Consider the following 22,861-nt stretch of genomic DNA (forward strand, 5'->3'; position numbering starts at 1 on the left):
AGTGGTATTCCAGCAATAATTGGTTGAATTGAAATCCTTATCCAAAAAATCTGAAAATTCATATATCTGATCTCCGACCTGATGTGAGTGAAGAATTATACTTATGATGTCATCGGTGACATATTCTGGTAGCCATGTTGGATTAAAAAATAAAAATGTAAAAAAATCTTCTCCAGAACTGATTAACAGATCGATACAAAACTTCATGCATATGATCGACTAGTCATGGGGAATATTGTTTCAATTTTTTTTTTATTATTCACCTTCATTGACACTATGTCACCTTCATGTGCACAAATGTGGGTGTTAAATAACATAATAAATAAAAGTTACTGATAATGGCAAATGATCATGACATGATATGGTGCATGGATGATTTGGGTCACTGGGCCATAATAGTGGCGTGTTCAGTAAACAATGGTATTTTCGTTCAGAATGAGCATGCGAGGTGAGACTATGCACTCTGTGAGTGTCGGTCTTGTTACATCTGCCACCGAAGGTAATATTTACAACGAAATTTACAAGGAAATCTAACACAGGTGGAGGCCATTCAGCCCATCATGCCTGCGCAAACACCATACTTATTTATCAACAGAAGATCCAAGGAAGAAAATGCAAAAAAATGTTTTTAATTGATGAAATTTTTTTTAAATAGTTTTTGTATCCCCCCCCTCAGGGGAGGGGGCATGGGCTTGGTTAAAAAAACACATCAACCACACAACCCCCCTTGACAAAACCCACACCAACAGAACTCCGTACACATGTACACATCAGCCATCAATGCTCAAACTACCTAAAAGTCTTGTCAATATCTACATACTCCTCTATCTCCATAACTTCCAGGTACCAATCTAATTCTAATTTTAACTTATCTACTTTTTCTGCTGCCACTACCTTTCCAGGGAGGCCATTCCATGCATTAACGACTCTGAGTAAAAGTCCCCTGCCTTACTACCGTCTTAACTATCCTCTTCTTTACTCTCAGGCTATGGCCCGTGGTCCCATCACTGTCGACTCTGTTGAATAATTCGTCTTCACTTATTTTATCTCTTCCTTTCATTACCTTAAACATCTCTATCATATCTCCTCATAACCACCTCCTGTCTCATGAATAAAGCCCTGTCTCCTTCAGCCGCTTCTCATAGATGAGTCTAGCTCGGCCCGGAATCAATCTCGTAGCCCTGCACTGAACCCACTTGATGGCATCTATGTCCTTCCTGAGTTGTGGTGACCAGAACTGCACACAATATTCTAAATGTGGCCCTCACTAAATTCCTATACAATGTTAACACCACCTCTTTTGATTTATAAATGATCCCCCTCTGAATAAAACCTAAAACCCTATTTGTTTAACCTATAGCTGCCTGGCACTGTGCTATGATTCAGTGATTCTTCGTCATTGAGAGGTAGGGCTAAACTCAAATATAGCAAGATATCTCAAAAAGTTGTGTACAGATTTGGACAAAACTTAGTGGACAATTTGGGTGTGTGGCAAGGACAAATTGATTCGACCTTTGTGATGATCAGAATCAGGATCTGGATACGAGAATTATTCAATTTCTAAAGTGATTATTCACCACTGAGAGATGGGGCCAAAAACTATATTGTACTGTATGGCATGATATTTCAAAAATGTATTGGGCCCGATATGTTCTCGTGGATCAAGCATTACGTGGCAGAGGAATGCGTTCTACCGAGTGCCCTTCTAGTTTGAAGTTGTTTTCCTTCATAGGATTTTCTGGGAAATTCTTGAAGTGGTGTCTCCTTTGTCAGAGACATTCTACCATTCTCCAAATGCACTTCGCATTGTGCAAAGAAATAGAAAATATCCGTTCATGCCAAGCGTGACATGGATGACATTTAACTGAAATCAGATGGCTGTATTATTAGAAGAGATTGTGAAGAGTTTGGCAGAAGAGGCCAAATGGGATGGCAGACAAACCAATCATATGCAAACTGTCATTGTTGATGTTCACCACATTTCGACCACAATCAGATGATGCCTGATGGACAAGCCATCAGAAATCAAAATTATTTTACTTGGAACAACTGGAGGAAACCTGTGATTCAATGCAGTGGTGCAGATCTCATAAAATGGTTCATGGCCACTGGCAGCACACCTTTGCTGCTGCTACTCATGGCCGCTCTGCCTCCGGTAACTTGCACTCTCCATTGTGGCTCCGACCAGTGCTCAGCGCTTAACCTGACAATCATAATCTCACAACCTCAGTGTTTGGGCCTTGCGACTTGCAGCGATGACTCCACAATGTCGGCGGTGAGATCTCAATATATTCAACACAACGGTCTTCAAAAAAATAAATTGGAAGTATGTTGCTTGCCTAATGATTGAAAAGGACTGAATTAAGATGAAGAGTAAATTTACTTTAAAAAAGAAATGTTAAAACCTCACAATAGACATAGTATATCAAAACATACTAAATTATTAGTTTTCACAAGTAACACATCCTTATATAATGGAGGAAAAGTATGTTGTAAAAATGTTTCAACTCCTTCTCCGAGATGATTTGACTTTGAAAACTGAAACTTTCAGGGATTATTCAGGCCACCCTGAAGGGGTGTTTCTTGAAATTTGCACTCCGAAGGTGTGTTTCCTGAACATATGTTTTTGTTTCGATGTACATATAAGTATATTTCTTTTTCAATACACATGTTTATGTTTCATATATGTAACCTCAGTTAACTTTATTTTGGGGAGCGATCGAGGCAACGTTCTATTGTCCATACAATACCCAAATCAAGGGAGGTGTTAGAAGAGCATCTTGCATGCTTGGAACAAGATCGCCCGTCGGGTGGGTACACTGCTAATATATATATATATATATATATATATATATATATATATATATATATATATATATATATATATATATATATATATATATATATATATATTGGAGTGATGGCATATGTATGAATGTACACTACTTGTCAAAAGTTTTTGAACACCCTCATTTTTACAGTTTTTACTGAAATGTAAGCAGTTTAATCTTTCAGTGTACTCTGAAATTAAAGCCTAGAACAAATAAACAATTGCAGGTAAATTTTTTTGACTCATCAAAGTAGCCACCTTTTGCAGATATAACTGCCGAACATACTCGTGGCATTCTTTCTACAATCGAAATCAAATATTGTTCAGAAAGTTCTTCCCAACACTGTTGCAGAAGTTCTCAAAAATGTGCTGCACTTGTTGGTTGCTTTGCTTTCACCCTTCTGTCCAGTTCATCCCATACCAGCTCGATGGGGTTGAAGTCTGGAGACTGTGTTGGCCATTCCATGATGGCGTACAAAAACCCTGCTTAATGAACCAAAGATTTGATGGTGTAGGAAACTGTACTCACTGACACCTTGGCTTTCTTTGCAATTTCTCTAAAGGAAAGACCTACACTTTATAATGGTTGTCTGTCTTCCTTTGTTAATTGTATTTTTCTTGCCATTATGATAGCAATATACTCCCTCCTGCAGTGCAATATTGTCCAAATAATGCTTCAGAGGGTGTAGCAACACAGTCTGTTCCAACACTGCTTTTATACAGAGGGTTTGTACCTAATCAACAAAAGTTGCGACACCTGTGGGAATTGTTTGCATCAACTTTCAAGGCTTAATTTACCTCCATTGCTACAGAACAGCTGCAGTTGCTAACCCATTACTTCTTCCCTGAAAAGGGCCTTTTTTAAACAACTCTGAAATTTACATTTTTTTTTTCAGTTTTTGGTAACCTAAACTTTTTTTTAAAACCACTGGCAGTTTACCACTTAGCTTTGTACCATTTCAGGTTATTCACTGGACTTAAACTGCTTAATTTTCAGTAAAAACTGGAAAAATGGGGGTGTTCTAAAACTTTTCGTCAGGTTGTGTATGTATGTGCAGTATGCATACATGTGATTGAAATGATCGCCCTCTGGTGGTGTTTGTGTGCTACAATTGTGGTGTGTCTACCCAGAATTGAACACAGCACCCTCTGGTGGTATGTGTGCTAAAATTTGTGGTGTCCCAAAAGAAAGTGTCACTTTGTGGAAATACTATAACACTTTAAATTGCTCACGGAAGTTGGTGTGAGATGGTATTAATAATCATATGGACAAAAACACGAGCCCCCTGGCTGCTCACATAAGGAGCGGGAGCTTCTGGTAATAATAATTAAAATAATAATAATAATAATAATAATAATAATAATAATAATGATCTGTAATAGTTCTGTACATGATTAGCCTCAATATGGTACGTAAGAGAAAAAAATAAAATCTTTCATTGATCATTCAAATGTTGTGATTTTTCCCTGGCAAGGAACAGCCCTTTCAATTAGGGTTCTTTTAAAGTCAACCACTCTTAGATGTTGACAGTTTGCACCATCAGAAGCCATTTTTGGTGTGTGTGTGTGTGTGTGTGTGTGTGTGTGTGTGTGTGTGTGTGTGTGTGTGTGTGTGTGTGTGTGTGTGTGTGTGTCAGTGTTTGAAGTGTAGAGCTCGTGATTAAAATATGGTGCTCGTATGATGTGTGTGCTATAAGCGATGCTGAATGAAAGTTCACATTTAGTCGTCTTGCACGCAAACCACACCATAGGTATCTTGTTCCTCTTCTTTTTGTTGCCCTCAAATAAATTCTGCCCCCCTTGACCTTCTATCCCACTGGTGTCCCTTTGTATATTTCACTCTTTTTGGCCCTTTGTATGATGTGCGCACCTTCTGAGGACTGGCAGACTTCTTTGACTTTAACTGAACCTTCAGTGTTTAGAATTCATAATCAGCTGATCACAAAGTTTCGCTTTCACTGCCTGTCCTTCAAGCTTGCTTGTGTTTAAGCAACTTGATCTCGTTCCTTAGTTGTTGGATTTCGTCATGTTGGTGTTTGAATATTCAACTCGTGTCATCGCATCTATGGGGACAGTACCGTCACAATGACTGTTGTTAAGAACAGCTCTTCTATAGGCATTATCTGCAACAAACATTGTATGGAGTGCTGTTTCGCCATTCATTGATCATTGTTTCTTCCTAATGCAAAAGTTCCTTAATAAACATGAACATGTTATGTTTAACTCATTGATCTATTATTGCTGATCTCAAATCATAATTGCTTCTGTCAGATGTAGCATCCTACAAGTTTTAAGTTTTGTCAAAAGTAAGAACAAGGGTTTGCATCCGACTCTATAAAATAAGTAATTATCTGTGCGTCGGTAGTCCGTCTGATAATAATTATAGAATCGAAAACACCTGCGTCAATCCCCAAACCAGGAGCGGGGAGACGACTTTCGATTTTAGCCCATACACGTGACATAGTGCAAGTGGTTTACTGAACCCTGGCTGGAGAGAAGGGGGATTACTAGCTGCAGCCCAATATATATCCCACCTCCCCCAGCATGCCACTCCCAAAGGGAGCATGTGTTTCCAGTTATATCAAAATAAGACAATGCTCTGTACGTGTGTATACGTGCTCGTCTGATCATTATGGAATCAAAATGGCTGCGCCAATCTGGGGGAGACGACTTGCAATTCTCACCTGTACATGTGGAACAGTGCAAGTGGTTTAACTACTGATCCCTGCCTGACGGTGGGTGAATTACTAGTTTATTAAACTATCTTAATGATTCATGTACTTCCTTCCAGCTCATATACATAATGTAAGGGGATATAGTAAATTCCTCAAATACAGAGAAAGGCTTTTTGACTCTATGCCACTGTCAGATCCTCATTTTTACCACCTCCATGTGCATCATGCATCCCTGAAAGACTATAACTATGCAAAGAAGAAGAGCATCTGTAGCAAGCAAAACAGTTTCTTACCTGCTGTTTAACACCGAGTTTAATTTGTTTAACTTTTTCAACACTTGAGCCAAATGCTTGCCAAACATAAGGTTATGGCATGATTTTCTCTTTATCTGGAGGAATTGATTTATTTTTGCTCAATAGTTAACTTTCTTTGAAGTGGTCTTACAGATTAACTCTGATAAATAAATGGTAAACAAACAAACAAATATGCTTAAACTTTATTTACAACAGTCGGATCAAAATTCATCCAAAAAGTCTTGATTTTAATTTTAATTTTAATGTAAAAGTCTGGAGACGGCGATGGTTCACGAGCAATGTACACGATTCGCCTTTTTATTTTTTGATCTTCGATGCGACGCCACGGGCAAACTGGCGGGAATCGGGAAAAACGTAAATGAGAGTTGAAGTACTCGAAGAGCACTACTTGCATACCAACTTTCATTCGAAACAGTTGAAAACCCTAGGAGCTCGATGCCCAATTTATTGATTTTTTTGACATTTTCTAAGTTCGTGACCTTGTGACCTTGACCTTGGGACGGAAATGAAAAATTGAGCTCTGTGCGGCTATGCATGTGCCATTGGGCTAACGAAATACCAAACCCCTGCCAGATTCGGCAAACCCCCTCGGAGAAGATGTAACTTGAAATCGGCTACCCCCTAAAAACATGTTTTTTGGGCATGGCTGTGCCCATAATGGGCGCAGCATGCCCATTCTCAGGAAAACACAACTAGATCATGATACAAACCTCGCACCACGCCTATTTTCCAGAAAGCACAACTAGATCATGATACAAACCTCGCACCCTAATTTTATCAAGATCGGATCAAAGCCCACAGTGCTATGCTCGGGGAAGACAGACAGACAGACAGACAGACAGACACACACCCATAACGAATATAGTGGTCACTTACTGACTCGTGAACCAATATTTACATCACTTGGAATCTCGGACACAACTCCAAGAGAAGCTATAAACTGTCACCCTGGTGTTTTGAATTGCAATATGATATATCAATGTGTGCTCCATCCTTCCGACAGACGTTAAATTGGGAATCCCATCTGTTAGCATTCAACGGTGGAAGTTAAATATTGCACGGTGTCCTTCACGAATAATAGGCGAGTTATCACCGACACCCTGGCTTCGTTCCAAATTCCTTCCTCGACTGTGGGTAGCAAGTGGTCTGGTCTTCTTGGATTAAATAAAGGCTTCCAGTTGCATGTCTTTTTATTGATATATTTGATTGTTTCTTTTTCAATTTATTTCGAGTTATAGATAGTTATATAAAATTATTAGTTAATTACAATATTAGCTCTCTCAGTCCTCAGACCATTGACAACAACTCCACGATACACATTCTTCCAGTAACCCCGTCCTGCTGAAACTCCCAAAATCCAGCCTGACTGCACACACCTCAACTCTTATATTACTTGCTTCTCCCGTCTGTGGAACTGTCCTTACAAAGGCTGTTTTCTCTCACTCTTCCCTCCAGTGGGTCAAACAGGTGGTGAACCACCACCTCACCCAAAAATCCCTACCAACAACACATTTTACCACCATGCACGGACTCTCCCTAACCCACCTGTCTTATATGCAAATTGTTGTGTGTTCTCTCTCTCTGTCTCTCTGTCTGCCTGCCTGTCTGTCTATCTCTATCTCTCTCTCTCTCTCTCTCTCTCTCTCTCTCTCTCTCTCTCTCTCTCTCTCTCTCTCTCTCTCTCTCTCTCTCTCTCGCCCCCTGCTGGCTGTTGGTGAGTCGAGTTGAGTGTTATAGCGGCTGTGTGGTCTTGGTGAGCTGTGATATGCCCTGTTTTTGCGCCTTTCTATCCCCTTTCACATCGTTTTTCACCTCCCTTCCTTTGTTTCCTTCTACGCATCGTTATTTGTGCTCCCACCCTCCCCTCTTCGTTAGATCTCGTGCTCTGGCCTTCCCTCGCGCCGTCGTCACCCCACCCCACCCCGTCCATCTGTCCTTGTTATTTCACGGTTTGACCTTCGGTTCATCTCTTCCCCTCCCCATCCCCATGTTTTCTCCTCGGAGGGGAGAGAGAGAGGGAGAGAGAGGGGGAGGGGGAGAGGGAGAGGGGGCGAGGGAGAGGGAGAGGAAGAGAAACAACTTCTTGTGGATAGATAGCTTTAAGTTGGCGGCCCATCCCGGCCCTTCAACTGATCGTTTTTTTTCCTCACTATAGCTGTGTTTATTTCCTTTGGAAACCTGTCTCGGCTCGTATTTAATTACTGCACGAGAGCAATCATCCCTCCTCCCCCTTCCTAAATATGACTTCTTATTCCCGTTATTTGGCATTTGAAGCATTAACAAGAAAACATGGCGTCGTCTGTGTCGCAGACGAGGATCAGCGTCGAGGATCTCGTTATCGCCACGGGAAACATAGTCGGTACTGATAAAGTTTGTGCCCCTCGCGAATGAACAAACGTGTGGTAATCTTCGTGTCTGAGACAGAACTGGTTCACGAAATCGTATCGACTGGACTATCAACAGATGACGGACATTTCGTGCTCGTCTCCCCTCTCGACACACCGGCCGTGAAGGTCATGATCTCGAACGCTCCTCCTTTCCTGAAAAATCAGACGCTGATCTCCGAACTATCTCATTATGGTTCTGTGGTTTCTCAGATCACCATGTTACCTTTACGTCGCCAGGACGATTGGACGAAGCACGTGATGTGTTTTCGGAGACAAGCTCGTGTGGTACTTCCTCCCTCTAACGCTGAAAGAACCTTGAACATCGTTTTAAAACTCAAAAATGATAATCATGATTACCAAGTCTACGTAACCACTGACACCTTGAAATGTTTCGAATGTGGTAATTTCTGACACTTGAAACGATCTTGCCCAAAGTCTACCTCGTCGAACGATGAAACAAACCTCGTCAACAAGAATACTTCTTCTTCTTCTTCTTCTTCTTCTTCTTCTTCTTCTTCTTTTTTTCTTCTTCCTCGACTGTGAAGGAAGCGAATCCTGTGTCCGGTAGTAACCCCCAGTCCCCTCAGTCCGATCGTCTAAACAGTAAAACGAATGTTTGGGATGGTTTCACCATCGTTTCATCAAGGAAGAGAAAGACTTTACCTGATGGTCGTTTAACCCAGAAGAAAGGAGCATTTACAAACGAGGAATCTGTCGGTAATGTTCCTGCAGTTGTGACGGACGTCACTCAACAAGGCCTACCCGGAATGGACCCGGAATGGACCCGGTACCTACGACCAACAAGTTTACCCTACTTGCCGATGAGGACAGAGACGTCTCCCTTACAGAGACCACTTTACCTGTTATTGCAGTGAAGAAAACTGTTTCACTCGTTAAAAACTCTCCTATTGGAAAGTCCATTGACGGTGAAACACAGACCACTAGTGATGAACGTACTGTTACTTTGGTAAATGTTAACCCTGAATCCTTGTCAGTGGGAAATAGTGACACAAATGTTAACCCTGTTACTGCTCCCATCTCATCACGTGGTGAAGCTGGAATGCAGGAAATGTTAAAATGGATGTTTTACGAGAGACCCCCAAAGTACTGTATACCTCCACGCCGTTGGAGGTCGATAACACCGTTACGGTCAAGGGAAGCGATATCGCTACATCCGCTGATGGTGTTTCTGTTTCATCAATTCCCCTGATCATTTCCATTACTTCACCAGGAGATGTTCCCACAATGGAAGAGCATATAGACCTGGTAACCAGTGCAGATCCGTGTATCAATACTGAGGACAGTATCGATATGCAGGACAGTACAAGCTTGTGTGACTCGGAAACTAAAACCGACTCTGATGAATCTGATCTGGAGGAAGCAAACAGGAACAGTCAGGTGGAAACGGTGAAGCTGACCAGTCAAGGTCCTACCCCCCCCCCCTGAACAAATAAGACTCTTCTTACAAAATACATACAGGAAACGCAATATAAACCTGATGGAATACTTCCCAGATCTACCGTCCTTTCTTGAGTGTGCTCAGGCTATCGTACGTAAGCCTGACTTATTCGGTTTCCACCAGACACACTGTCACCGCTTAAAAAAACTGATTGCCAAGGCGAAAAGGGATTCTAATCAATTATCCCACTTCTGATCTTATTCTTAGAAACTATTATTTTCCTCATGGCCAGTTTCAAGATTGGAACAATAAATGTTAATGGTGGTGGGAGTCCTCTCCGCAAGATCCAAATTAAACAGTTGGTAGAGGTCAACGGTCTCGACATAGCTTCGTTACGAGAGACCCATGCTGTCCGATCTGTTCAGGCTCAGTGGCGACTATTTATGGACAAGGAATGTTTCTTCAGTAAGAACTCCACGTCGAAGATAGGCATCATGTTTGTCTTAGGGAAACATTTCCATCCGTCCTGCCTTAAATTTATGAGTATTATTTATGGACACCTTGCCTCCGTGACCTTCTCTATCGATCAGGTCAAGTTCATAATTCTCAATGTGTACGCTCCAAGCAAAAATGATGAAGGGATCTCCTTTTTTGCTGAACTGAAAAAATTCCTGCAAACACTGGATTTGCAGACTTGTCTAATTATTGGTGGCGATTTTAACTGTACTGTTGATGCTTCATTTGACCGGAACGGGCCGGAACCCCAACCATGTACCGCAAAACTTTTTGCAAACATCATTGCGAAATATAATCTTCATGATATTTGGCGCAAACAGCACCCTTCTGATCGGTCTTACACATGGTGTCGTTGTTTAAACAACCACATCTCACTTGCGAGGATTGATCGCATCTATGTAAATTCTCATTTATTACATGGAGTTTATAAATCCGATATTGTGCCTTCTGGTTTCTCTGACCATTCCCGAGCTCGAGTCTTTATTCAACTCTCGAAACCATGTCCAGGGAGCTCTCACTGGAAATTCAATCACAGTTTACTAGAAAACCTCAACTTCATTCAGCCCTTTGAATCCTTCTGGACAGCTCTCAAAGAACAGAAGTTAAGCTGTTCCGTTATCCCGTTGATATGGTGGGATTTAGTAAAAACCCAAATTAAAGGGTTCTGTCAACAGTATCGTTTTTTTCTCAACAAGGGCTGACCATGAAGTAAAGAAAATATTACAGTTAGAGATTTTACAACTCCAACGGGTCATCGGACAAAATAATAGTAACATACAAAAAACCTTAACTGAGAAACAGTCCTTATGAAAGGAAATAACCGAGAGGAATGCACATGGTGCCTGAGTTCAGATGAGAGTGCAACACCTGAATGAGGCAGACCTACCAACCAAGTACTTCTTTTCCTTAGAGAAACGTCTTCCCAGTAAACAGCTTTCTCAGCTGTGATTGGCAGATTCATCGATTACCTTTACCAAATCAGAAATCAAACTTTTCGTGAAGGAATACTTTTCGAAAATATATTCAATGGAACAAATAAATCCTGTCAGTGTCGCCACTATCTCCGTAGGCCTGCCAGTGTTGTGTGAAGATGGGCGTTCCCAAATGGAAAGACCCATCATCTTGGATGAACTTGGCACTGCCCTGCACGGCCTTGCCATTGGGAAAGCACCTGGATTGGATGGACTTAAAACCGAATTTTACAAGAAGTTTTGGCACTTATTGGGTCCAGAACTCATTAAGACCTTGAACGCAAGCTGCCAGCTTGGAGAGCTACCTCAGAGTTGCCGACGAGCTCTTCTTACCCTCATCCCAAAAAAGGGAGACATGCTGAGTATTGAAAATTGGCGTCCTATCTCCCTGTTATGTACGGACTATAAGATATTTTCAAAAGCCCTTGCATTGCGACTTACTCCTCATTTATCCTCGTTGTTGAAAGAAGACCAATGTTACTGTGTCCCAAAACGTTCCATCTATGACAACATCTCCCTTGTGAGGGACATCATTGAACTGTGCAAGGAAAACCCTAAAGATTTAGGACTTCTTCTCCTTGATCAGGAGAAAGCCTTTGACCATGTTGACCATCGGTACCTTTTCAAAGTACTTGAGCGGTTTCGACTTGGTTCAACCTTCATCTCTTACATTAAAATACTATACAATAATATTTATAGTGTGCTTAAGATAAATAATGAACTTGTTGCACCTTTGTCTATTAACAAGGGAATTAGACAAGGTTGCCCTCTTTCCGGGTTGCTTTATGCTCTCTCCATCGAACCCCTACTGGTTTCTTTGCGCTGTAGACTAACAGGGGTTAGTTTGTCCCAGCTTGAACGGCCCATCAAGGTACTGGCATATGCCGATGACGTATGTGTATTCATACAAGATATCAATGACGTTAGCATCGTTCGTTATTGTTTGTCCTTATTTGAAAAGGCTTCTTCAGCCAAAGTAAATTGTAACAAAACAAGCGCCTTTTGGCTCGGTCGGTTGTGCTACTTGGCGCCAAGACTTCCTGCTCCACTGTCATGGGCCAATGATTGTGTGAAATACCTTGGAGTGTTCTGAGGTAATAATACCACATTAGCAAAAAATTGTGCTGGTCTGCTTGAGTTTGTTGAGGGTAAACTGCAAAAATGGAAAGGTCTGATCACACAACTGTCATATCGTGGAAGGGTCTTGGTCATCAACACACTGGTGGCCTCCACCTTATGGCACAGGTTCTTCGTGCTGCATCCTCCAGCGGCGTTGCTTCAACATCTCCAGAAGTGCTTCGTGTCCTTTTTCTGGGACGGAAAACACTGGCTGCGACCTGGGGTCCTCAGTTTACCACTGACCGATGGAGGACAAGGCCTGGTCGACAGAAAAAGCCAGCTAATGGCCTTTCGTCTCTCGGTTGCTCTTCGCATGCTATACACACGACCCTCTCCACCATGGGTCAACGTCGCTCGTCACCTTTTGCAACAGGCTGGGAGGCTAGGCCATGACCACTCTCTTTTTCCTGATGGACCTTTCCAAAATCGACACATCCCCCCTCTCTGGTTTCTATCAGAGCATACTAAATGCATGGCAAGCTCTGACAATAACAAGACCTACACATTCTTACACAAAACAGATGTTTCTGGAAGAACCTTTGTTCTACAACTCCCTTTTCCATGATATGCCTGCTGATTGGTGTATTATTCAACGCTTTACCGACAAGGGCGTTAAATCTGTCGCAGATCTTCTTAGCCCAAACGGCAGATGGATCGGAGCTGATGCATTGGCAAGCCTGGTCGGTGTGCGATCCTCTCGAATCGTGGCACGCATATTATGTAGCGTGCTTTGGACATACACACAGCTTGCACCTGTTTGGGAGCAGGACTAGCAAAGCAATGAACAAAATGCACATCGAATACCTTCTCTCTCTACCTTTCCTGAACTCGTTTGTGCTTTTTCTCTTGCCAGCCCTCTTCCTTGTCCCCCTTTTAACGTAGGCTTCAATGTCCTTCCCAAACAAAAAGACCTTTATTTGGGTTGTGTAAAATTTCTTTCGCAACGGCAAATAACACAGCAGAAGGTTCGATGGAGAGACCTCTAACCTTGTTCTCCCCCTTATTTTCCTAACTGGAAAGGTTTTTTATCACCCTCCTGTACCACCACGACATGGCGACCTCCAATGGAGACTAGTACACTGGATCCTTCCTTCTAATCACTTGTTACACCATTTTTCAAATCTGCTTGTAGATGAATGTCCTTTTTGTAAGAAATCTGAAAACCTTTTTCACATCTATGTTGAATGCCAACGGTTGGCACCTTTATTTATTTTACTTCAGAATTGTTTTGTGAGGTTTGGTTTGATTTTTAACACTTGTGTGTTCATCTACGGATTGGATATCCCACATAAAAATTCCAATGCTGTGTTTGCCAATTTCCTGCTTGCTCAGGCAAAGATGGCAGTATATAAGTCAAGGAAAAGAAAACTTGACGTTGTTGGAGTAAATGATGAATATGCTTTGTTTTTGTTCCAAAACCTTGTAATAAGTCGAGTTAAATTGGATTTAGCTTTCTTTTCAGTAACTGGAAGATTATCACAGTTCAAATCAAAATGGTGCATAAAATAAGTTATTTGCAAAGTCCGAGAGGAATGTTTATCCTTTTGTGAAATGCTTTGTTTCTAATCCACCCAATTCATCCTTTCCTTTCTTCAGAAATTGTTTTTTGGTTTACCTTCTTTCTCTGAAATGAAAATGTAACTCTCATTTGGGGGCTTTCTTTTCTATTGTCATAATAAAAAGATACAAAAGTCTCTCTCTCTCTCTCTCTCTCTCTCTCTCTCTCTCTCTCTCTCTCTCTCTCTCTCTCTCTCTCTCTCTCTCTCTCTCTCTCTCTCTCTCTCTCTCTCTCTCTCTCTCTCTTTCTCTTTCTCTTTCTCTTTCTCTTTCTCTTTCTCTTTCTCTTTCTCTTTCTCTTTCTCTTTCTCTTTCTCTTTCTCTTTCTCTTTCTCTTTCTCTTTCTCTTTCTCTTTCTCTTTCTCTTTCTCTTTCTCTTTCTCTTTCTCTTTTTCTCTTTTTCTCTTTTCTCTCTCTCTCTCTCTCTCTCTCTCTCTCTCTCTCTCTCTCTCTCTCTCTCTCTTTCTCTCTTTCTCTCTTTCTCTCTTTCTCTCTTTCTCTCTTTCTCTCTTTCTCTCTTTCTCTCTTTCTCTCTTTCTCTCTTTCTCTCTTTCTCTCTTCTCTCTTCCTCTCTTCCTCTCTTCCTCTCTTCCTCTCTTCCTCTCTTCCTCTCTTCCTCTCTTCCTCTCTTCCTCTCTTCCTCTCTTCCTCTCTCTCTCTTCCTCTCTCTCTCTTCCTCTCTCTCTTCCTCTCTCTCTTCCTCTCTCTCTTCCTCTCTCTCTTCCCCTCTCTCTCTTCCCTCTCTCTCTTCCCCTCTCTCTCTTCCCCTCTCTCTCTTCCTCTCTCTCTTCCTCTCTCTCTCTTCCTGTCTCTCTTCCTCTCTCTCTTCCTCTCTCTCTTCCTCTCTCTCTTCCTCTCTCTCTTCCTCTCTCTCTTCCTCTCTCTCTTCCTCTCTCTCTTCCTCTCTCTCTTCCTCTCTCTCTTCCTCTCTCTCTTCCTCTCTCTCTTCCTCTCTCTCTTCCTCTCTCTCTTCCTCTCTCTCTTCCTCTCTCTCTTCCTCTCTCTCTTCCTCTCTCTCTTCCTCTCTCTCTTCCTCTCTCTCTTCCTCTCTCTCTTCCTCTCTCTCTTCCCTTGCTTATTATGTCCTGCTGTTGCCCCACTGTCAGTTCCTACCTTAATTTACCTTTGCTCCTTCATGAGCCTCTATCTTGTAGAGAAAAAAAGAATATTCTCAATAACACAATGCATAATCATGATAAATTCCAATTTGATAAACTCGTTGCGTTCTAATGCCGGTCTCTTGCAAATAATTATCCACAATGATAGATCCATGGGTTTTATTAATAATATAACAGGCTCTTTCACTTCACATACAATCATGCTATTTTCATCTGTCAGCCAATAAATATATTTCAGTATCTCTCAAGCAGGAATGCCAAAGGCAGAAAAGCAAACAAATGCTTGTCATGTTATTATTTTTTTAAATGTCTTATTTGTGCCAGAAATTTAAAGCAATATTGCTTTTGTTACATTTACTTAAAATTCTGCACAAAATTTGCCCTGCAAAAATCAAGTTCAAAGGGTCGACATGGCATTTCCTCAAGACATGATACGGGGGTCTGGAATATCAAAGGACTATCTAATTATCTGCTCATGCTTTTGAACAATTTGTGGAGCTCTCTGTCTCAACGAGACCTCATCCAATGCACTTATGACAAATATAAACAAAAGGCCATTGCACATAAAAATAAAGCAAAATGTGTTATCCACTGAACTGTTTACTTTGTCTGTGTCTGACTGCGCACTAAAACAGTGTCATGATTGTTGGCATTTAAACACAAGCATTCCGCACGGGCATCTTGGTTTATTATTCCTTCCACAAACACTTCTACTATAAATGGACGTGTGTGTGTGTGTGTGTGTGTGTGTGTGTGTGTGTGTGTGTGTGTGTGTGTGTGTGTGTGTGTGTGTGTGTGTGTGTGTGTGTGTGTCATATTTTTGTGTAGTTATACTGAAGCATTCTGATGTAGAATGTGATACGCCAAAATTATCATCATGATCTCCTGAGGTGATTCGGCTTATTAATTACAAAGAACCAAGAAGAATTCCCATGTTTTAAACACATGCCCGGCTCAGGTGTAGAGAGCACCTTCATAGCTCCTTCTGTGGCACGGCATTCTAATTTCAAAATAAACAAGAAACAGAGTAATCAGAGATTGCAGACCCTCACGAGGACCTCATTTGAGTGGTGTGTTTTTGTAGGTTTTAGGGTAAATCTAAAATGGCTGCCAAACCATGTGACCTATGATATGATGTGTGAACCTTTTGTTCCTCATGGGCAAGTAAGTGGTCATATGTGTGAAGTTTCGCCTCAATTTGTTCAGCCACTTCAGAGAAGAAGATTTTGAAGATTTTTTAAAAAACAATATGTCTGCTGAATCACGTGACCGATGACATCATCAATTATTTTTCTGTGTACTATTTTATCCCAAGTTGACGCTCAAAATTTTTCATGCTGATCAGATATGGCGTTCTACATATGCAACTATGACGTCATAAAGAAGACACTTATGGCATCAAAAAAATAATACCACATTCCCAATGATGAGTATTTGCTCGTTGCCAAGCTTCAATTTTTCCCTTGGTGCGGTTTTAAAGATACAGAGGTCCAAAGTTTTTCCGTTTTCCAATATGGCTGCCACACCACGTAACCTATGACGTCATAATTGTCATTAAAACATTCTTTGAGTATTCACACCAATGGTGAAAATTTTGTCTCTCCGACAAGCGGTTGCAGAGAAAAACACAAAAGTTCTGTGCAAACAAACAAGCAGACAAACAAATGGACCCAAATTCAATACCCTCTCCCTTAGCGAGGGTGACTAGAAAAAGAGCAATCATAGATTGCGACCCTCACCAGGACTTAGTTTATGTGGTGTTTTTGTAGTTTTGTGTGGTGTGTTTTGTGTTCTGGTGTATTATGTAATTAATAATAGACATAACTAGAACTGCCACTTGAAAACTTCCTGCAGTGATGACCGGGTACCAAGACGTCCCGCTTTGATGCAACCCCACTTTGATGGACACTTAACCCTGACCCATGACATTTATTAATATTCAATTGAATTTAGAATGGGATTAAAATAAATTCAATTCAAATCAAATGGCAGACCAAATCGGTACAGTCCTGCATTGGAGTTATCAAACGTAACCCAAACAAGCAATAAACAAAGATGATTCATCAGGAGGAACCTGGATAGGATTCGAGTTTCAGCTGCTACTTCTCTACCCTCAAACCCATCTCGGTGCAGCCAAGTGAGCCTCGTTCAAAGAAAAAAAAATAAAAAAAGAACCCAGATCAAAAAAAAAAAATTTTGGCTGCCAGACTACATATATATATATATATATATATATATATATATATATATATATATATATATATATATATATATATATATATATATATATATATATATATATATATATATATCTCCCCCATCAATGCGAGATCATAATTGTAAATTTTCACATTGATTAATAAAGTGGTTCAAGAGAGAATTTTTTTTTTTAAGATTTTTGCTAAATCCAATGTGGCTGCTTGATCATTTAACCCAGTGCTTCTCAAACTATCTGATGTGGCGGACCTGCAGGGTTTTTTTTTCCAATGTGCCAGGGACCAGTACCATATTTGTGCCATATTATTATTTGTTTATGATCCGAGAAAATATTGTTTGAACATCCATAGTAATATTAATTTATACCGGAAAAACATTAAAATATAATGAATATAATAAAAGTTTACACATTTTTAATATATATTTTGTATATATATATATATATACTTCTCTCTCTCGCATTTTGAATTTGTCGGCTTAAATATATTATTTTTCAAGATTTCATTTATTTTCATTTTATACATTACATGTTATACATTACGATAAGCCTGGTGTTGGCGCAGTGGTTAGGGCAGCGGCTTGGGATCCAAAAGGTCCTCAGTTCAAGCCCCGTTGGGCCACTGAATTAATACACCAGGGGGTTGACTCAGCCTGTCATCCTTCCGAGGTCGGCGAAATGAGTACCAGTATACTGGGCCGGTGTATACCCCGGTTAAAAATAGGTATACCATATCCCGGTGTCGTAAGAGGCGACCAGGGTTGCGTCAGGAAGGGCATCCAGCGTAAAACATGTGCCAAATCACCATGCGGATCATATGGATGATCCGCTGTGGCGACCCCTATCGGGAGCAGCCGAAAGAAGAAGAAGAAGAAGAAGAAGAAGAAGAAGATGTTATACATTACGATAATGTGAAACTGGAAACTCGCCGCAGACCGGCAGTCAATGACTCGCATACCGGCACCAGTCCGCGTACCACCACTTTGAGTAGCACTGATTTAACCCATCAATTATTTGTGAATAAGCTGGTATCCCCAAGGTTTGGATAACATTTATATGAAGTTTTCCCTCGATCTGTCCAGCAGTCTGGAGAAGAAGATTATTTCTTATAGGTTTGAGAGTAAATCCAATATGGCTGCTAAATCATGTGGCCTATAACATCATACGTGTGAACTTTTTGTTCCTCATGGTTAGGCAGTCATACTTGTAAAGTTTCACCTTGATCTATTAAGCTGTTTCAGTAAAGTAGATTTTTGAAGGTTAAAATTTTTTTTAATGATATGGCTGCCGAACCACATGACCGATGATATCATCAGTGTTTTTTCTGTGGACCAATTTATCCCTGGTTGACCCTCAATTTTTTTCATACTGTTGGGGTGTAGCATTCTGTGGATGCAATACTGACATCATAACGAAGGCAAGTATGATGCCATTAAAAAAAAAAACACACTTATTCCCTATGAGGAGTGCTTGCCATGTGCCAAGTTTTAATTTTAACCTTTGTGTGGTTTCAGGGATACAGAGGTCCAATTTTATTCCTTTTTGTCAACATGGCTGCCACACCATGTGATTTATGATGTCATAATTATCATTACAACATTCCACATGAGTCGTTGCTCCTATGGTGAAAATTTTGGTCAATCCGACAAGCGGTTGCAGAAAAAAATATTCATGTTCTATGCGGACAAAGAAACAAACAAACAGAGACAGATAGATAGACAGACAGACAAACGGACCCAAATACAATACCCTCTCCTCTGGCAAGGGTCATAACAAAAAGAATAATAACATTGTAACGAATAATATATTCATTAATACTCATTATATTAACAACAACAAGGAAAAAAAAAGACATAAAATATCATAGTCTCCATTGTTTTAGTAAATTTGCTAAATGGAGTAAAAGCGCTATCCCATATGTACAAACAACCAAAATGACTGTCAGTTTACCAGTTGGCCAACTTTGATCAGATTGCAAAATAAAGTTAAGTGCAAGTATATGACATAGTGTACTGTACTTTTGCCACGTTTGAACAAAATTGGAACATGCATGTCCAATAAATGTTGGAGCCACCAGTTGGCCATCTTGGATCTGATCTCGAAACAAAAAGACGAGTATATGTAAGCCATCATTCTTTATCTGTGTGCCAAGTTTGAAAAGATCGGTACATGCATGCAAGATAAATTGGTGAGGACATGTTCAACATTGGGTTATTACAACTAAAATCGCCACCAGTCAGCCATCTTGGATCTGATCTTGAAAAAAAGACATGACGTGCTTAGGTAAGCCTTCATTACTTATCTGTTTGCCAAGTTTGAATAATATTATGAAATGAATGTCTGAGAAATGGTTGTGGACGTGTTCAACATTGGGTTTTTCACAACTAAAATGCCGCCAGTCGGCCATGTTGGATCCGATCTCGAAATAAAATGAGGTGCATATGTAAGCCGTCATTCGTTATCTGTGTGCCAAGCTTGAACAAGATTGGTAAATGCAGCTCGGAGAAATGGTGGAGAGTGTGTTCGATCTGATCTCGAAGAAGGAACGATCTCGAAGATCAATCGTTTTTTTTTTGTTTACAACTAAAATGGCGCCAGTCTACCAGTCAGCCATCTTTGATCAGATCACAAAATAAACTGAGGTGCACGTGTACGCCATAATGTACTGTGCTTGTGCCAAGTTTGAATAAAATTGGACCATGCATGTCTGAGAAATGCTTGAGGACACATTTAAGTAACAAAATGGCCATTGAAAGTCTACACCCCCTTTCAAAATTTTCACCTTTTGTTGCCTTGTAGCCTGGAATTAAATTGCATACTGTTTGGGTGTAAATCAGACTTTTTCCACCTTGATTTACACATCGTAACACACAACTTCAAAGTGAAAAACAAATTCCACAAATTTCAGAAAATTAATTGAAAATACAAAACTAGAATATCTTGGTTGTATAAGTGTCTACCCCCCTTGTAATATCAATTGTAAACTAGAAGGGCACTCAGTAGAGCCCATACCTCTTCCATGTAATGCCTGATCCACGCCAACATATCGGGCCCAATACATTTTTGAAATATCATGCTATACAGTACCATATCGTTTTTGGCCTGATCGCTCAATGGTGAAGAATCATTTTATAAATTATCAGATCCGGATCAGGATTCGGATCTTCAGCAAAATTGAATCAATTGTTCCTTGTCCACCAAGTTTCATTCAAATCCGTTCACAACGTTTGTGGATGGATTCCACAAAAGTTGTACCCAATTGCTGTATACTGAAACCATTTGCACACACAAGAAGCGGCAGACACACACGTTGACCTTGAGAATAAATAAATACAATTTACTGAAGCATTCGTCAAAATAGGAACCAAAATCTCCGACGAAGATACAATGAATAAATAATTATAACACTTCGCAAAACAGTGAAACTAAAACTATGGCCCACAGTCACACCCAACCATTCACACAGAAAACTGGGTGAGATGGAGATTGACTGGCAAGCAGGCAGGAATAAAGGAAGGAAGGAATGAATGAATGGTCCCAACTTCCCACAGGGCAGCAACAGTTTGCACCTGATGTGCTGTGAATAGCAAGCAGCCTCCTCAAAGGTGTCCCTCTCACCTCTCTGTCCTCGTAAAAGTGGCTGTTCTGAAGCATCATTAGTAATATCTTCTCCCACCACCACCGGCAACGGTGCTACACAGAGGAGAGGGTTGTGGAGGACATCAAACATGTCTCCGAGTCTTCTCCGAGCCATAAGAGGAACCAACCAACATCAGAGGAACATGGTTCCAAACTTTCAACCTACTTTTAGAAGGGTAACCAACAAGAGTTGTGCCTGCACATTATGCAATGAGATGCTGATGATAGCATTTTGAGACATTATATATATATATTAAGAGTTTAGGGCCTTAGCTCATAGTAAATATATGTTCGTCATGACACTGTAAAGAAGTGCCACAATGTACTTCACGACACTTCACAACAATGATTGCTTCGTACACTGTGGCAAAATTGTTTTAAAGTGGAAACTGGCATGATAGAGGATGCCCAGCATATGCCCAGCACTTTGATGCCAGCTTAAAAATGTGGTCTGCCCAAGAAGAATGTTAACAACTGTTTAATTTATGTGGTCAGTTTTGGAATTGCATTTGCAAGTTATTTATTTATTTATTTATTTATTTATTCGTATGCAGCTTGTGGTTGCTTGGCTGGATCATTTTCTGGGGGCGTGGCTGTGCCGCTGATTCAATGCCCCCTGTTACCAACAAGCTGGTACTCATTTTGCCGACCTCTGAAGGATGCCAGGCTGAGTCAACCCACCTGGTGTTAATTCAACAGTAGCACAACTTTTTGAACTCGTCCACAACTTTTTGAAATAGCATGCTTCAGTGCCTTCAGAAAGTATTCACACCCCTCAACTTTTTCACTTTTTGTTGTTACTGCTTGAATTTATAATGGATTACATTTATAATTTTTGTCACTAATCCGCAGAAGATACCCCACAATGACAAAGGTTGTCCTCACATGTTATTCGAATTTTTTTTACAAAGTAATGAAAAATGAAAAGCTGAAATGTCTTGCATCAATATATATTCAACCCGTGAGCCAATACTTTGGAGAAGCGCCTTTGGCAGCAATTTGAGCTTCTCGTCTTCCTGGATATGTCTGTATCAACTTTGCATATCTGGATTTCAGTATTTCCCCCATTCCTCCATGCAGATATTGCTCAAGCAATTTTAAGTTGGATGGAGAGTGTCAGTGAACAGCGATCTTGAAGTCTTTCAACAAATTCTCAATGGGATTCAAGTCTGGGCTTTGGCTGGGCCACTCAGTGATTTTCACATTCTTCTGAAGCTATTCCAGTGTTGCTTTGGCTGTATGCTTGGGTTGATTGTTCCATTGGAACGTAAATCTTAGCCACAGCCTAAGGTCTTTTGCACTCTGAAGCAGGTTCTCCGCAAGGATTTTCCTGTATTTGGCTCCATTCATTGTTCCCTCTCCTCTTCGACGTCTTCCAGACCCTGCCGCTGAAAAGCACCCCCATAGCATGATGCTGCCACCACCATGCTTCAAGGTGGGCTGGTGTTCGATGGGTGATGAGCTGTGATCGGTTTCTGCCAGATGTAGTGCTTTGCATTCAGGCCAAAGAGTTCAATTTTGGTCTCATCAGACCACATAATCTTTTGCCTCATTCTGTCCGAGTCTTGCACATGCCTTTCTCCAAACACCAGGCATGCTGTCATGTGCCTTTTTCACAGGAGTGGCTTCTGTCTGGCCACTCTCCCATAAAGCCTAGATTTGTGAAGTGTTGCAGAGACCGTCGACCTTCTTGCAGGTTCTTCCATCTCACCCAAGGAACTCTGTAGTTCTGTCAGAGTAGTCATTGTGTTCTTGGTCATCTCCCTGACCAAGGTCCTTCTTGTCTGGTTGCTTGGTTTGGTTGGATGGCCAGCTCGAGAAAGAGTGGGAAGTTCCATATTTTTTCCAATTTCCAAATGATGGAACTCACTGTGCTCTTGGGAACTTCAACACAACACTGTTTTATATGCTTTCCCAGATCTATGGCTCCTCAAATTCTATCTTGGATTTCTTCAGTCAGTTCCTTAGACATGAATTTCCAAAGTGGGACCTCATATAGAAAGGTGTGTTTGTTTCTAAATCATGTCCAATGAATTGAATTGGCCACAGACGGACTCACATCTAGTTGTAGAGACATCTCGAGGATGATAAAAAGAAATCGGATGCACGTGAGCTCAATTT

The 22,861-nt window shown here is 40.8% G+C and overlaps 1 protein-coding gene across 6 annotated transcripts in view; it reads left to right on the forward strand.

Moving 5' to 3' along the window:
* Window positions 1–22,861, forward strand: part of DGKZ (diacylglycerol kinase zeta) — a 746,996-nt gene that overhangs the window by 395,914 nt on the left and 328,221 nt on the right. The gene's annotated exons all lie outside the window — the stretch shown is intronic.

Source organism: Eptatretus burgeri, chromosome 6, assembly GCF_056783735.1.
Source record: "Eptatretus burgeri isolate ZD-2024b chromosome 6, Ebu_testis_v1, whole genome shotgun sequence".
Classification (NCBI taxonomy): Eukaryota; Metazoa; Chordata; class Myxini; order Myxiniformes; family Myxinidae; genus Eptatretus; species Eptatretus burgeri.